Genomic DNA, 17,365 nt, shown 5'->3' on the forward strand with positions numbered 1-17,365 from the left:
GAATATATTACAAATTAAGTGGTAATGTTCATTACCATATGAGTGCAATAAACAGAATATATTAATGAACTTAATACTTCATAATGCCGTAGTAAATGTGCATAATACAAAACCGCGAAAAATTCAAAACTAAATAAATGCTCGCTGTTTAAAATCCATAAAATTACTGAAATACTATTTTCAGCCAAGTTTATATTTCGCTATCTAAATTTATATTTTTGGTACATTAAGTCTTTTAGTAAGCGAATAATTTTTACGTCATGTTTTATTACGCGTTAAGTTCATTTAGGGATAACGATAACTATTATAATGTACTGGAATAATATATTGAGTGTGAAAATGTTGTAAAAGATTTAGTCTGTTCGATAACGTTAATAATACATGTTTATAACAGGAATCCGTTGTGAAAAAAAATTTTTCGTTTAAAAATGTTTTTATAAAAATCTACTTTTCATAAGAAATATTCAATAACTGACCACAGTGGTCAGACTGATATATTTAAAACAAAGTTACCAGCTGAATTAGGTATAGCTTCTAAAAATTTAATTAGATATCATTCACAAAAAAATTTATTCATACATACAGATGTTCACATGTGACGTATTGGTTTATATAGAAATGCCCAGATGAGATTCTATTAGGCAGTTGTGGTTCCGCCAGGTAAGGATTCGTTTCCCGTATGTAATATAGCAACCAAACTAAGAAAATACATATTAAACAGCCGTAAATTACTTGTATTCGCCGTTATATTAAAACAGTTTTCTTCTTCTTAACTATAAAAGAAAGGCTAAAGCATTCTGTTCCAGCGCTTCGTATCTCAGAAATAAAGTCGTCTTTATTTCTTCTACTTATTCCTTGCAGACGTCGAAAGCAGTTATTTATGTTACGGCATTCTTGCCATAGATTTAGATTAATTTGATCCAATTTCGACCGTTAGGTATCGCTTCAGAGAATGAGATGAATGATTTGTAGCGTGTGAAAATGCCATTCCTGATTGGGATTCGAACCCGGGACCTCCGATGAAAGGCCGAGACGCTACCGATCGTGCCACAGAGGCCGGCGGACTTTTTCTTAACTGCAGTAATAAACCTCATTGAGATCTTTTCAACGATATATCATAAGTGATACTTATTTTCATTGGTTCCAGAGTTATAGCCAAATAAAATTTTAATAAATGAAATATTTGGATCTTATAAGGGACATCGGTTCAAATCCGACTTCATTTCCTTTATTCTTTTTAACTTTTTTTTTAAATTTAAATAGATTGATTTATTTATAATAAATTTAAATATTTATTAAAAATTATTAAAAAAATTCTTGCAATAAATTATAATTCAATAACAATAAAAACAAAAATATGAAAAAAAAAATCAGAATTTATTTGTGAAATAAAATTTTATGTACTTGTTCATTAAAAAAATAATATTTATATGCAATTTAACATGCGTACAAGGAAGTTATGTGGTGTCCACATCAGATTTTTACGTGATACCGAAGACTAATGTTGTGTATCCAGTTATTATATCTTGAGTAATCAAATCTATATTGATTCTAATCTCTATATCAGTAACTGTATCGGTATCAATACTTCCTTTATTTAAACTTTTGTATTAACAAATATTCACTTGGTCATAAAGGTATAGCATTTACAACTGTTTTATATCACTTTATTATTGAATTTACATCTCAAAAATAGGAGTTGAAAAATTCTTGTATTTTTTGTTTCTTTATTAGAGATCACATTTCCAGCTATAGAATTCAGTTTTACAAGGTTTCCAGTTAAATCTTTTGTATTTCTAGTAGAGGTATCAAAGTACTTTTTCAATATGTACTTTCTTTTTTTCTTTTCTTTTTTTGTTTAGCCTCTGGTAACTACCGTTCAGATAATACTTCAGAGGATGATATGTATGAGTGTAAATGAAGTGTAAGTCTTGTACATTCTCAGTTCGACCATTCCTAAGTGGTTTTTTGTGGTTAATTGAAACCCAAGCACCAAAGAACACCGGTATCCACGATCTAGTATTCAAATCCGTGTAAAAATAACTGGCTTTAGTAAGACTTGAACGCTGCAACTCTCGACTTCCAAATCAGCTGATTTGGGAAGACTACTAGACCAACCCGGTGGGTTTTTTCAATATACTGAGTACCAGAATCACAACTTTGATTGGTAATAGAATAGTATGAAATCTGAAAACACACTAAAGTTTACAAAAGAAAAACTTATTAAACGAGAAGTTCTTAATCTTGCATACTCTTAAAATGGATTCCTACTAGGAACCTTCTTTTAAAAAGAAGCATCAAGCTCCAAATTAACTGATGCTAGATAAAACTAATTCTTTTTATCAACGGCACTGAAAATTATAGTAGAGCTGAGTCACCAACTAACTTTGTCAATCTGTCAAATTCTGGTATGAATAAATAAGCTTTCTAAAAGTTTAGTTGAAATTTATATGGTCTCTAAGCTTTTTATTATAATACATCTTACAATACTTTTTCTTTAATAACTGAGCTAGTCGAATCATCATACATTTTTTCCAGAAATAATCTCTTAATTACCCACCAATCGTTAACATTGAGTTATTAGAGCTCACAATACAATTCACTCATTTGAAACAAAATGCAATCCCACTTTGATCTCTTCGTTCTGCAGATTTTGACAACTTTGAACTCTTTGTATTAAAAACATTAAAATTTATTAACCAATCACTTTCAAAGTACGCGGAAATTATTCTTCCAGAAAATATTTTTGTTGGTGATTACACACATTCATCTGTGATGTTACTGACAGCAGCATTGTTTATGATAGATATCTTAAAAGGTTAGGAGACCTTTTTAGTATGTAGTCAAATATTATATTTTATATATATTTTGTATGTTTAATATAGTTTTTAGATAAATTTAAGGATTTTTTATTTTAATTTCATCCATGTTGTTCAAGTATGTTGAGATCTTGATTTTCTGCACAGTTTTTAAAGTTTGCATATTTATTTCTTTGTGTCCCGTTTATGGAAAGTTTGTGTCACCACATGAGCTTGAAGTTTGAGCATGGGAGCACAGTATGGAACCTTTTTTGTCTCTGTTACTCCTTGAAATGTCTCAGTTGTGGTGAAACCATTGTTGAAAGCAATGCAGTTTACTGCCTTACCTAGGACAGTGGTGATTACATTGCAGACAGTTTAGTCGAGTCATAATATTTTTAATTTAATATGAAGGCATATAAATAAATAGTGTAAATCATAATAGGCTGATAATTCACAGAATTAATAATAAAAACATTTTTTTCTTAAATGAAAATCAATGCTTTGTGTGTGTTAAAGTGTGGTTCCATCTGATGTTATTTTTGTGAGTTTTTTAGTAATAGTTTTGTTTCTCCTCCTAAAAACATAAATTTAAATCTTCCTACCCCACTGAAAAGTAATAATTAGCACTACAGATTAATTGTATTATCACTGTCTTTTCTTACTGAAGATGAGATAAAATTTATAATGATAAGTATACACTGTGTTAATGTGGGTTATGAATTACCATAAGGTATTGGATTCCAAGATTATTAAAATTATTAAAACTGTCATATCATATTTGAATGGTTAAAGTAATATTACATGTGTGTAGTACATCATTAAGACCCACCGGGTTGGTCTAGTGGTTAACGCTTCTTCCCAAATCAGCTGATTTGGAAGTCGAGAGTTACACCGTTCAAGTCCTAGTAAAGCCAGTTATTTTTACATGGATTTGAATACTAGATCGTGGATACCGGTGTTCTTTGGTGGTTGGGTTTCAATTAACCACACATCTCAGGAATGGTTGAACTGAGAATGTACAAGACTACACTTCATCTACACTCATACATATCATCCTCATTCATACTCTGAAGAATTATCTAAACGGTAGTTACCGGAGGCTAAACAGGAAAAAAGAAAGAAAGTACATCATTAAGTGAATGGTTATTTACAACATTCTGAAACTACAATAATTAAACCTGTACATAGAAAAGATGATAAGACTACAATGGACAGTTTTCACCTCAACGTCATTGATAATTCAGCATTAGCATCAGCTGACATAACAAACCTGTACACTAACATTCCAGAAATAGAAATGCTTTCCATTTTTAAAAATAAACCAAAACACAACAAAGTACTTCAAGAACTCACATCAGAAATCATAACCATATTAAACATTACTAAAAAATCAAACTTATTTTACATTCTAAGACAAACATTATACACAATCTGATAAGATAATTAAAATTTTCCTTATTTCCAGCATCCTAGCTTAAATCTTTGTAGAACATAAACAAATACTCATACTTGTCAACAACAAAGATGCTCATAAAGTAATACAATAGCACAGATATATTGATGATAACAAATTATTATATCAAGGTAACAGAAGGCAATAAAATTATTAACATACATAAACCAAGTACACCAAAAACTCAACTTCAATTCAACAATTGAATAAAATCAATATAAACTAAGAAAGTCTCTTGATCTCATCACAAAAAAACCAATAGAAACATGCTTTCAAAATATAGAGACAATCATAAAAAAAGATACTTTAATACACAGCTCAAACCTTCCAACTGTATATAAGACTTTAGACTGTTCTAAAGTCTTTAGAAGTACAATCCATAGACTGCTCAACTCACTCATGTCATTTGGAGATCACAAAAAAACTAATTATTATAAAATACATAGTACACATGCAAGTGAGTATAACAGCCCACACATACACTTAATAAATAAAAACAAAGATACAAACGAAAAACACATCACAAATATAAACATTAATTAATACTAATAAACGAAGGTAATACTAACATATTGGTATATGTCTATGGTAATTATAGATTTTACTGCATTATTCATTGCATAACCCTCTATTTAAAGATAAATTATTATAATTTTATTTGATCCATAGATGTCAATACAAGATTAAAAAAAAATAAATTGTTTAAAAAATATTCAGTTAAAATTATAAAAATTATTAATATGAAAATTATTGTAGATATTTTTGTGGCCTATTTTGTGATATTATAAAAAAATAAAATAAACCAATAATAAAAATCATTTGTTACTTAATTCATTTTTATATTTTAATCAATATATAATGCAAAAGGAAAACCAAGACCAGGGTATATCAAACAGACCATACAGAATGTTGGGTGTAAAACGTACATAGAAAAAAAGAGATTAGCTCATGATAGAACTGCCTAGAAGAGGAAGACTGCTGCAAACTAATCCTAGGATTGATTACTACAAGAAGAAGAAGAATGAATGTAAAAAAATAATAATAGTACATTATACAATGAGCCTATAATTATAGCCATTAATACATGAGTGTGAAGTAAATTAACAACTTAAACTTCATATGACTGCATTAATGACCATTATAAAAAGTTGCGTACCATATTTTTTCAATGGCTGAGAAAATATTGGGATTATTGATTCAAATCAATGATAGAATACATTGTTATCTAAAAGATTTAGAATACATTGTTATTCTAAAGATTTTTTATAAAGTATTCAGAGAATACTTTATAAAAAATCTTTCAAAATAATACATTAAATGATATATTTCTGTGACAATAGGTTATTTATTAGTCATAACTTCGGCTTTTTCTTTAATATCAATTGGTGTTAGACAATTGATGAAGACATTTCTTCCTCAGAATCCGACATAATTAGCAGAAGGATAAATAGTGAGTGTAATATAGGAACTTAGTTACCTATTGGTGTGTAAAGACCACAGAACCTAAATACAAATATAAGAATTTTGAAGTTTATTAATAACAAAACATATCAAAACATGGTAGATTTTAACGAGGTATTAAATAAAACAAAATGTTCAATATCAAAAAATAAGAAATTAAGTATTTTGGAAAATCAAACAAGCAAAATTTAATATTGCTGTTTAGCAATTTGTCCAGAATAAAAGATTTTGCAATGGATTAGTGTTGTAAGTCATACAATACATCCTGAAGTTCTCACTGCCGGTTGTAAGAATTAACTAAGTGAACCACAAACAATTCTTTTTATCTAATAATTCAGACTAAAGTAACAATACAAGGCATGCATGTACTCCAACTGACACACACCAAAACAGAAAAAATTATATGCATATTTTCCTAACAAAGAATTGTAAAATACTTAGTTCTTTAGTCATGTTCAGAAGACTTAAGTGGGCAGCCTTTTCACTGGAAAAGATTATCAGGGCCTACAATCCATTCATCCAAATTCAAATTAATAAAAAAGGGATGCAAAGGAGGATAATTTATAAACTTGTTGAATGCAAACAAGAAATCATTGACATTGGACATTTAAGTAACTAATGGATGATGGGAAAAAGGTAGGAATTATTGGAGAATTTGAAAATGGAAGTTTTGGATTCATAGGTATATAAATCCAGAAAAAGGCTAAGAGTATGAAAACATTGCACAATATTAATGTATCTTTTCTACTCTGGGATTACAATTGTGGAATGACCTTGGGCAGAGGTTGGATGCCTGTTAAGCACCTCAAAAGGACTAAGAAACAAATTTTGAATTGGAAAAAAGGAATAATAAATTGTAAAATATGAGTGACTTCATATTTATTTTGATTTTTTCTGTTTTGTAAACTTCTTTGAAGTTTCTTAATGCTCTTAATAAAAACTTTATCTAATAAAAATATTTCATTGCTTAGAAAACCAGTAACTTTCTTTTACAAGAGCAGTTCCTTCTTTTTTCTACTGTAAATGCTAAACTTTTATTCATCCTACAACTTTAACGCAACAAAATTTGGAGAACTGCCATGTCTTTGATTTTAAATAAAGAATTTTTTTAATTAATAAATTTAAACATATTTGATCATTTTTTACCAAATTAAAGTTCATGTAAAGGCTTCCTCTCGTGGTCTTATTCTTCTTTTATTCATAAACCTGGATTTTGCAATGGATCGCAAACATCCATCCATCCTTATTCTTGCTCTTTACCACTTCTCCATCATAATCTTTTCCATTGCTATACCTCTACTTATAATATGCTCCTGAACTTTATGTAGCCACATTTTACTTTGTCTTCCAATTTATCTTCTAATTCAACCAACATTTCCAATGATGTTCCTCTTGCATCATTCTTTTAACTTTTTCAAACTATCTGAAATTTGCTCTAGCCAACACACTTTCTGTATTTGTGAGAGTCCTTACTTGTATATTCGCTACACAATTCCACTTTGTCTTGCTAATGTGCATCTAAGAATTTTAATCTTCATTGCTTATAGTTTATTTTTATTGTCCTTTGTAGCTTGAACTTGAACCTCATTTACTATGAAGTAAATTTTTACACCAATTCTACCCCTCAATTTGTATTGAAGTCAAAAGAATGCCAACTAATGGTTTATATAAATTTTTCTATCTTATTCTAAAATTTCATACTATATAGTATTATTTACATGTTTGTCATATGATATTTTGCTTAGTTTACTACTCATTCTTTTAAATAGATTATGAGTATCCTCAAATGTTGTGCAGTTTAAAGGTATAGTAATCCAAGATTGCTTTCAACTATTTGTACTTTTTTTTCTTATTGGATGCTACATGAAGAGTTTCAAAAATTGCTAGTCAGCATGAAGTAATAATCAATGGAATTAAAGGAACACTTTTATCTTTGTACATAAAGCACTCACACACAGACCAACCTGGTGCCTGTTAAATAAGATATTAAGAAATCCATTCAATTTGTGATTGAATATTTTATTTTATTACATTATATTCACTCATTATTATGTAATTATTATTAAATTACATAAAGGAGATATCATATAGTACAAACAACTATGACAAGATTATTGCTTCTATGAATTACTTACAAAATTTACATGTTGTAATTAATACCTTTGTTCAGCTTTTATGAGTTTATTTGCAAAGGTTGATTCTGTTTCGCATGTGTTTTGTATTTTTGGATGAGTGTATATTTGAAATGCTTGTACAATTTAATATTTAGAGAAGTAGCTTTGACTCATGGTATGGAATTTTTTATTATTTGTTAAAAAGTGTTTTATTTCTTTGGTTTTTGATTTTGCATAGTTTGTTCATGATTTACAGGATTCAGAGAATATAACAAACCCTTTTACACAACAATAAATAAATCTTGAAAATCACTTCATACAATAGGCTTATGTAGAAAGACTTAAAGTAAAAAATTGACTCATAGTGTGCAAGATCTTCATATAATTTCAACTTGATTGTACAAAAGAAGTTTCCAAATCACTTCAAGCAACTGCTGCTGGTTAATGTGCGAATTGCAACACATTGACAAAGGAATATGTAATAATTGAAGAGATCTTCTGGAAGTATAATTCCACATATTTAGAAAGGGTTTGGTATTAATTTATATTTTTTAATTGTAAGTAATGAGTTTTCAGTTAAACATTTTTAACTGTTGATATCAGTGAAACTGGGTTAATGAATGATACTTTAAAATTTATTTTGTCAATTGTATGTGAATACTTAACATATGCATACAAGTATAACATAGCTTATGGTAAAAAAATGCTACTGGTAAAAGATAAGTTCCTTTAAAATAAAAACTTAATTTTAAATTTAGTGAAGTGTGGCTGAGAAAAGAAGACATGATTCATTTCATGTATCTATTGATTATCTTTTTGCTATTGGAGCATATTGGGCCTTTTATTTATTAATTTTTTTTTGTGTAGGTTTACCATACAAATCTTCATTCTAATCTAAGGAAAAAAACAATACTGTAATGCTAAAATTATTTCAAATGGGTAGTTCAGAGCGGTAAAATATTAAACTATATTTTCCCTGAGTCAGTCCTTGGTAACATACAGTGTTACAAAATGACCATATAATTTGTCCAAGAAATTTTAAATATCTGATAACTATCTAACAAATGTTCTAAATAATGTCTAGTACAATTATTCTACAAACTCAAAAATTCATATTTCATTTACTTAGTCAAAATACAATTACTATTTTATTACAATGTTAGTTGAAAGATGTGAGAAGGAATAAACTTATCATATCTTTCATATCATATCCCTTATTTGCCCTGAGACAGGTCCCTTTCATCATATCTTTCTCTATTTACTTCTATTCCCAGCTAAACTTTTAAAATCCTGATAACTCCCATTTCATTTTAGATCTCCTCTTTGCTTTTTTCTGGCCTCTCATTTTTACATCTTATTCTGATCTTTTAGCAGTGTTTTAATTAATCCTTCTTTCGTGATATGTCCCATTGAATTAACTTTTCTCCTCTTTTCTGATTAAGCGTCTAATTTTGTTAACTCTCCTCATTGCTTCTTCATTTTCACTTTGTGTATTTAATCTTTTGTCTATTTAATTTTTTATGCACACATTTCAAATACTTCTAGTTTTTTTTTATATTTTTCTCTTAATTTCATTATTTCACATTCATTCATTCAGAAGTGCACTCCAAACATAAAACTTCACTAAATGCTTTAGTTCTAAATTCATTTTACTACAAAATAATAATAGCTTTTTTACTTTTAAATACTATCTTAACCACTGCTATTCAGTTTATCTTTACTCAGTTAGTTTGCAATTTTTTGTTAATGTGGTAGCTAAGAACCATTATATTGTTCTTATTTTGTCCAAACATTCATTGGCTTTGTTTATCTCCTATCCTTATTACTTTAGTTTTCCTAACGTTCATTTTCATTATACATTTTTTCCACATCTTCTAATTTTAAAATCATATTCTAAACTTTCTGTGCTTCATCTCCTATAAAAAACCATGTCATCAGCAAAACTTTTTATTCTCTTTCTTTCTGCTCTGATTCATTCATGATCTTCTATTGTTTTTTTCATATCATCAGTATTCATAATAAATAAATTTGGTGGTAATAACATCCTTGTTACTACTCCTCCTTTTTTAAACAAGTCAGTTTGACCATTCTTTATTTTCATAGTTGTATTCAGATTCAGTTACTGTTCTTTAATTATATATATCCTGCCAATCAACTACAGAGTGTCCCATTTTTATTATTACCATTCATTACCTTACATTTAGAGTAAATGTTGGAAGTGGCCGCCATTTTTACAGCGTTTCTTGCAACTTTTTTCAAAGTTTGTGGCTGGATATTTAATACAGCTTGTTATTGACTTTCAATTGTTCAAGTGTTCGTGGTTTGTTGCTGTAGGCTTTTTCTTTGAGGTAACCCCGTAGAAAAAAATCCGCTGCAGTCAAATCTGGAGATCTTGGTGGCCACAAGCCTCGACCGATAACACGATTACCAAAGAATTCCTCGACGAAATCAGAAGTTGAACCTGCGTAGTGCGATGTCGCACCGTCATGTTGTAGCCAGCAGTATCTGTCTTCCTCTTCCAAGAGTGCGATGAACTGAAATAAAATATCCTGATATCGTTCTGCATTAATGGTGTACTCGAAAAAATAGGACCGATTATTTTCTTCCGCGATATCGCGCACCACACGCCCAACTTCTGCGGGTGTAATTGTTTTTCGTGATAAACGTGGGGATTTTCAGCACTCCACATTCTACTGTTTTGGCTGTACGTAGTCATCCAAATGAAACCGTGCTTCATCTATGAAAAATAACGAATCCGTAACATTAATTCCCTCACGCAGAAATCGACGGAACCGTTGACAATATTGTAGCCGTGTTTCTTTGTCGATGAACCGTTTGAATGCGATAAGGTCGTAATTGTAATTGTTTGGTCGCCCGATGAACAGTTGATTTAGACAAATCAATTTCAGCCGACAAACGTCTGATCGATTTATTTGGCGAGGCGAGTAATCGGTCTTTGATTTCAGTGACTGTATTTGTATTCAACACTAACGCAGATCTTTTGTGTTCCTTGTTATTAACAGAACTGGTCTCTCTAAATTTTGCGACTAACCTTAATACTGATGTTTTGTTAGGAGCTGGTTTATCTGGGTACTTATGGCGAAAAAAATCTTGCACTGCAACCGCTGATTTCGTACTGAAGTATGACTCAACAATGAAAACACGTTCATCTAGCGAAAACACCATCTTGTCTCTAGCAAACACTGAACGTTATGATTGCATTGTTGTTACTATCGGTAGTGTTCTACTGCGTCGCCGCGATGTTTGGATGTTGGACGAGTCCATTTAAGTAACGAGTAGGGGAGTAAGCTTGACTTTTGAAATTTCATGGAAGAGTGATTGATGGGTTGCGTTTTATACGGGCCACCCTGTATTTTACTGATTAATATCTTCATTAGTTTATGCCAATTGACACAGTCAAATGCTTTTTTCACATCTACAAAACACATGCTTATTCCTTTACATTTTTCCAAAATTCTTTTCACCAATAACTCCTATTAGCCCAGTTATATCCTTCGCTCCCCTGCCTTTTGAATCCACATTTCCCCTTTTTTACTCAGTCTTTTGTTTATAATTGACAGAAGAGTCCTTGCTGAATGTGAATCAAAATAATTGCCTGCATCTTAACACTGTACTGGCTTATACTTTCTGAGAGTTGGATTCATGATCATTTTAAGAAAATTTTACGGCTACTTCACTCTCTTGTAATACTTCTAATCAATACTTGTAATCAATTCTATTAGTCTAATATTAAAATCATGTTCTTTTTTACTCTTGTAAATCATGTAATCATGTTGCTTTTTTACCTTTCATATCTTTTATTGACTGTATAATTTCTGATTTTAGGATTGTTGGCTCTATTTCATTCTCTTCTATTTCAAACTAATATTTTTATGGAAAAACTACATCCTTTATTTTATCTGCTCAAATAATAATGACCAGGAGAATTAAATAGAGTGGTAATTCAGGGAAAATGTTATTAAAAAGTTTCATTAGTCAGTAGGGGAAACAATAAAAGTCTCAACTTTTGTTATAAGTTAATCTCTTTTAATTTGAACACGCTGAGATATTTAGTAATTACCAGCTAATGAAAATAATTGTCTTGTCTTTGTGACGAGAAAAAAAATTACACGATGACCGTTGTGTTCTCTAAAATTATCTTTCCAATTTACCTCTTGGTTCAACCATTTTTTTTTTTAGTTGGGATTTTTTAACGGAAACCTTGCCACAGTTTTTCATGAACTTTTTTTTTAAATTGTGATAATTTAATGAATTACGAATATAAATTAATAAAAATAGTTTTATTACATTAAATATATTTAAAAGTATTGTGGGTTAAATTATAAAGGACGACAAAAAATTATATAAAAAATACATTCATCCACGTTTTGAAAAAAATAGCACTGGATGATTGGACTGGGTTGCATAGTACAGTTAGTTGGTGAAATGTCCACGGAGATGTATATTATGTACTAGTGCTCTCTATCGGCAGATTTTATAATTACCGTTATAGTGCACTCCAATCTGTAGCCGTTCAGTCCATTTGTAATGTCTGTTGTGCTGTGTGATGCGTTGATCGGGGATCGTTATTAGATGTTTTTGTTGTTGTTGTTGTCATATCTTATGTGTTAAATGTTGTTTTAGTTTTATGGCATTTAAAACGAATAGAAATGTAAATGTGTTGTTATTATTTATAGTATTATATATTGTGACTGTGTTTTAAAATCATTTCATAGTTTTCTTTATTTTAATGTGAGTATATAATGTAAATTTATTATTCGTTTATATGTACCCTTTTAGATGTTATTCCTTTATAATAATTTATTTTGTAAGTAATGACTTAATAATTTTTGTAATTGATTCAATCATTAAGTTAGTCGTTACTGCGTGTGAAAATAACAGTAATAGCATGTATTTAATGACTGTTGTTGCTCTTTTTTATTTTGACGTTTTACTTGCTGCGCTCACTGTTCATGAAACGAGGGCAGAAAATGAAAGTGCTGAAATACAGATCTCATTTCTTAAGTTGGAATTATTAAACCGCATCCCTTCGTATTGGTAAATTTTTCCTTATGTTAGTGCTATAATTTTTTAAAATTTCTTTACGTCTACTATCTATATTTTTCGTTTACTTTATTACTTAAAAAAAAATAAAATGATTTATGTGTTATTTAGAAAAATATTCATTATGTTTTGGTCGCTATGCTTTTATATTTTTAATAAACATTGGCTTATAAATTCGTTTTTCTTCATTTTTTTGTAACCACTTGTTAATCGCATGACACTTTAATTTTTATGATTGTTCTATGCGTTCATATGTTGAACGTCTTAATTCTTAATCAGATGTTTTGCTAGTTATACCCATTTCTAAAACATTTCATTAAATATTATAGTAAATATCTCTTTCATTATAAAAATAAGTGTTAGTATTATTAATTTAAAAAAAATAATAATTTCTTCCTATGTTATATGGCCAGTAACTTAAATTATTGAATAAAAAAAAAGGAATATAAGTAATGAGGTCTGGTAGGCTCACGATTCTATTAAGTTGAACAATTTTTCGATACCAATTAACAATTTCCAGTCGTGTACAGAACCTTCACTATTTATTGCTAGTTTGCTTTTCTACAGTGTTTCCCGATTACTGTACTTTATCCATACAAACCTTTTTCATAGATAATAGATTTAAAAAAAATTTTTTAACTGGAATGATTCATCATCTGGAGTAAATAAATCGGCATATTTTTTTAATGCCTTTTTAAACTAGATAAAAAATTAGCTGATTTGCAATATTTGAAACGCTGCTTAGACCATTTAATTTAATTTCTCTTAATACTTATTTTTATGTCTTAATTAATAAACACAACACGATTTACGTCCTAACCTTACGACACCTATTATTTTACCATAAAATAAATACAAATTTGAGAAAGTTCATGGTTACAAACTTAATTTGATACTGTATAACTAGGTAATTTTTTTTTAGACAAAGAAATGTTGAGGACAAAAACAGCATACATAGAAAAACAGCGATATCTAACATTTTTAGATAAATTTATTTGAATTTTTTTATGAGTAATAGTTTGAATTTTATTTAATTGTGTCAGCAAGTAGTTGCTTTCCTCTTGGCGCTTCGTTGTCCCGACCTACTTGCTACCAATTTGATAGCATGATTATTGTCGAAGACGACATTCATTTCCGAATTTATAATTAATTGAATTAATATTAATTTAAATAGAAAATTATGAAAATAATTACGATTCTACAATAAAGCAACAATATTGACGTAAATATAATATATATATAATGTAATAATATTAATGTATTTAAATCCTTCTTTATAATGGTATGAATGGTGTGACAAAATTGTTATTAGCCTTTTTAATAATTTCTGAGTAATTAAGAAGTGGAAAAAAAAGATTATACTCATTTATGTACATAAAGAAATACGTAAAACTTTTAGGCCATTCGATTTTTTTTATGTGTAAATAATTAATGAATATTATTTAATGAGGACCTGTGTCGGTAAGTTTCATTCGTTTTTTTATATTTTAGAAATGCATTTCTAAGCAAGAAGACCGACTTTTCGTTTGGTTTTAATTTGGTTTAATGTTGCTAACAATAGATACCGCAGGTAAAGAAACGTCAGCATTCCAAGTTAGAGTATCATAACGTACCATGCTTCTAATTTGCCCTGCTCAAACTTTTTCGACCTTAAATTGAGCGTAACTCAAGAACGACTTGGCCAATCTTCTCAAATTTTCACATGCACTACTTTAGATACACGACTACAGCATATTCTAAATTTTATTGAAATTGATGTAGTAGTTTTGAAGATTTTCGAGCCACAAAATTTTACAAATTTTTTTTATAAAAGTATAAAAAATCCCAATTTAAATCAATGATATTTTCGTACTCCTTATACCTCCAAACGTTAAGAAAATTCATTTTCAACCCCACATCCACCATGTGATCGAAAGTAATACCGTTATTATTTTTTTGAAAAGTATGTAAAAACAATCCTTCTAATATGTTTTATTTAGTTAACGGACAAACCCTTTTTTAAAGTAATGTTTGCAATTAAATTATTAAAAGGATATCCTTTACTGTTATTTTTTCATCTGTATAAGATGTATTTATTTGTTATTTTGATGATGTAATTTTTTTTTTTTAATTTGCTAATAATAGAAGTTTAAAGTAAAGTATTCTCAGGGCATAGCAAATTTTTATCTCTTATTTTACTTGTCCTTTGAAGTGAATAAAATAATAACGTGAGAAACTAATTTCAAGTACGTTCAGATTTTAAGTTCATTTTTTGTTTCGGTATAGATTCTTGGTTGTTAGATAAGAATATTTTGATATACTCCGTATTATCTATTGCCTGTTTCCTTAAAAACGTAAAAAGTAATATAAAAAATAGAAACCATGAAAAATTCAACTTTTACATAGCTAATTATTATTCTCAACCGCAAGTACAGGATTTGGTATAATTGCAGATACCTTTTTTTTTTGAAGTGGTGTTTGAGATATACATACATGAAAAATGCCATGCATGAATAAGATTTGAATCTACAACCTTCCGAATTAGTGTCAGAGACACTGCCGTTTTAATTAAATAATCCTTTTTAATTTTTAATTAATTTAAGTTTTTTTTTAAATTCATTTAGTTTAAAATGTAAAATTGCGTGATTTGAAATTATTAAGATTTCTTCTTTGTTTTTCTTCTTCAAGTGGCATCTCCTTTCAGGAGGTTTGTAATACCTTACGGTGGTTCTGGAGTCTAAACAGAAGAAGAAAAAAAAATTCTCATAAAAAATGATGGTGCGTTTGTGATGAAAAATGACGATCGTTTGATAATGGTTTGTTGTATGTGCTCACATGTTTATTTTAGCTGCTATTGGCGCAGAGCGGATCAATGGTGGTGCGCCGGGCGGCTGCGCGCAGCGCACGAACGGTTTATACTTCTTGATAAGAATGATTTATCTAAAATTATATTTGTGTTTTGGGGATAAAAAAAAAAAAATGGGGGTAAGATCTGTATTAAAAATGTTACATTTCAAGAAATAGCTAAAAGTGTTGAGGATTTTGAAGTTTTTCGTTGTATAAGTTTTTGTTGTTAGTACGCTAAATTCATGAACGTTATTTAGTTACGATTGGCAAAAACATTTTATAAAATCATTTTTAATGAAACATAAAGCTTGTAACACTTTCGCGGCGAACCATAGGCTTGCCTTTTTTCTAGTTGTAACAAATAAAAGCCTGAATCAGTGGAAAAGTTTTTGCACGATTATTATAGTGCTACATTTTTTAAAAACGACTTCTGAAGTGGTTTAATATTATTATTTAATCGTTTATTGATGTGATGTTTCAGTTTCATATATTTATTTTCAGTAGCTATATGCAACATTCCTAAAACAATATTTAAAATGCAGAATTGAATTTTCAAAAGCTATTTTTTCATTTATTTATTTATTTTTATTGAAATATTTCATTGTGGTTTCCCTTTTAGCATATGTCAAAAGCGTTATGGATTTTTGGTGTGATATTATATTATTGGGTTTTATTTTTTAATTTAATATTTAATTATTTACTATATAAATATCTTGTCCAGGCGCTGAAAACGACACTTTGTTGTGCGCCCAGAAAAAAACAACAAAAGCTATTATTATAGTAATAAAATAAATTATATTATTATACTAAAATATTTTACTTACATCTGTTCCCGATCACAATTATCGGAAGATATATATATATAATTCCATCTTTCAATCGTTTTCGTTTTTTTTTAATATACATTCATTAAAAATATTTTCAAAATAGGTGTTTTTGGTAAAACGTTTATTTATGTTGCTGTGTTCTCTGTTATTCATGTGCGCTCCCACGCGGACTGTCCTTAACGTTTCCAAGGGGACCGTTTCTATTCATATGTAGATCATTCAGTAATTTTAGAGCAGGTTTTACGGAGGTTGAATGATGTAGGCTTTTTTGTATACCTGATTGGTTGGATGATGATGTTGATTTAAATACATGTATATCATATAAACACTCCTAGACGATTGCGCAACTATATTTTTTACCTAAAATAGTTTTGACAAGCTGTCTTTTTTTTTAGAAATTTTCAAGATTCATGAAACTTTTATTTTTAGTTATTCTAAGATATCTGTAGAACACTCCTGTAGTTGTTTTTAATTTGGATTGAGTATCTGAATTTGAATTTTCATACGGGATAAAACCAGTGAAAATTTTGATCAAATTATTTTATTTTAATAGAAAAATATACATTTATAATATTATGTTCACATTTTTTTTTTTTTGCTATCGTCAACAAAAACCGAGCGACACTTCTGCATAATGATAATAATATATATATATATATTTTAAATTTAGATCAATTGAGATTTGCTTGCAAATGCTTAATATGCGTGTCATGCCAAAAGTAATTGTCAAGGAGTTTCACGATTATGTACTATACTTTCTTCTCTTGTAGAAGGAAAGTAATATAAGTAAATACTCCGACGTGTTATTCTTACAAATAA

At 29.0% G+C, this 17,365-nt stretch overlaps 1 protein-coding gene across 2 annotated transcripts in view; it reads left to right on the forward strand.

Annotated features, from left to right (window-relative positions):
• Positions 1–12,364: 12,364 nt before the first annotated feature.
• Src64B (Tyrosine-protein kinase Src64B) overlaps positions 12,365–17,365 on the forward strand; it is a 350,311-nt gene continuing 345,310 nt past the window's right edge. For both annotated transcript variants that reach the window (XM_075369448.1, XM_075369451.1), the window contains exon 1: positions 12,365–12,581. The gene's annotated coding sequence lies outside the window, so the exon portion shown is untranslated. The remainder of the gene's footprint in view (positions 12,582–17,365) is intronic.

This window comes from Lycorma delicatula, chromosome 6 (assembly GCF_047948215.1).
Source record: "Lycorma delicatula isolate Av1 chromosome 6, ASM4794821v1, whole genome shotgun sequence".
NCBI lineage: Eukaryota > Metazoa > Arthropoda > Insecta > Hemiptera > Fulgoridae > Lycorma > Lycorma delicatula.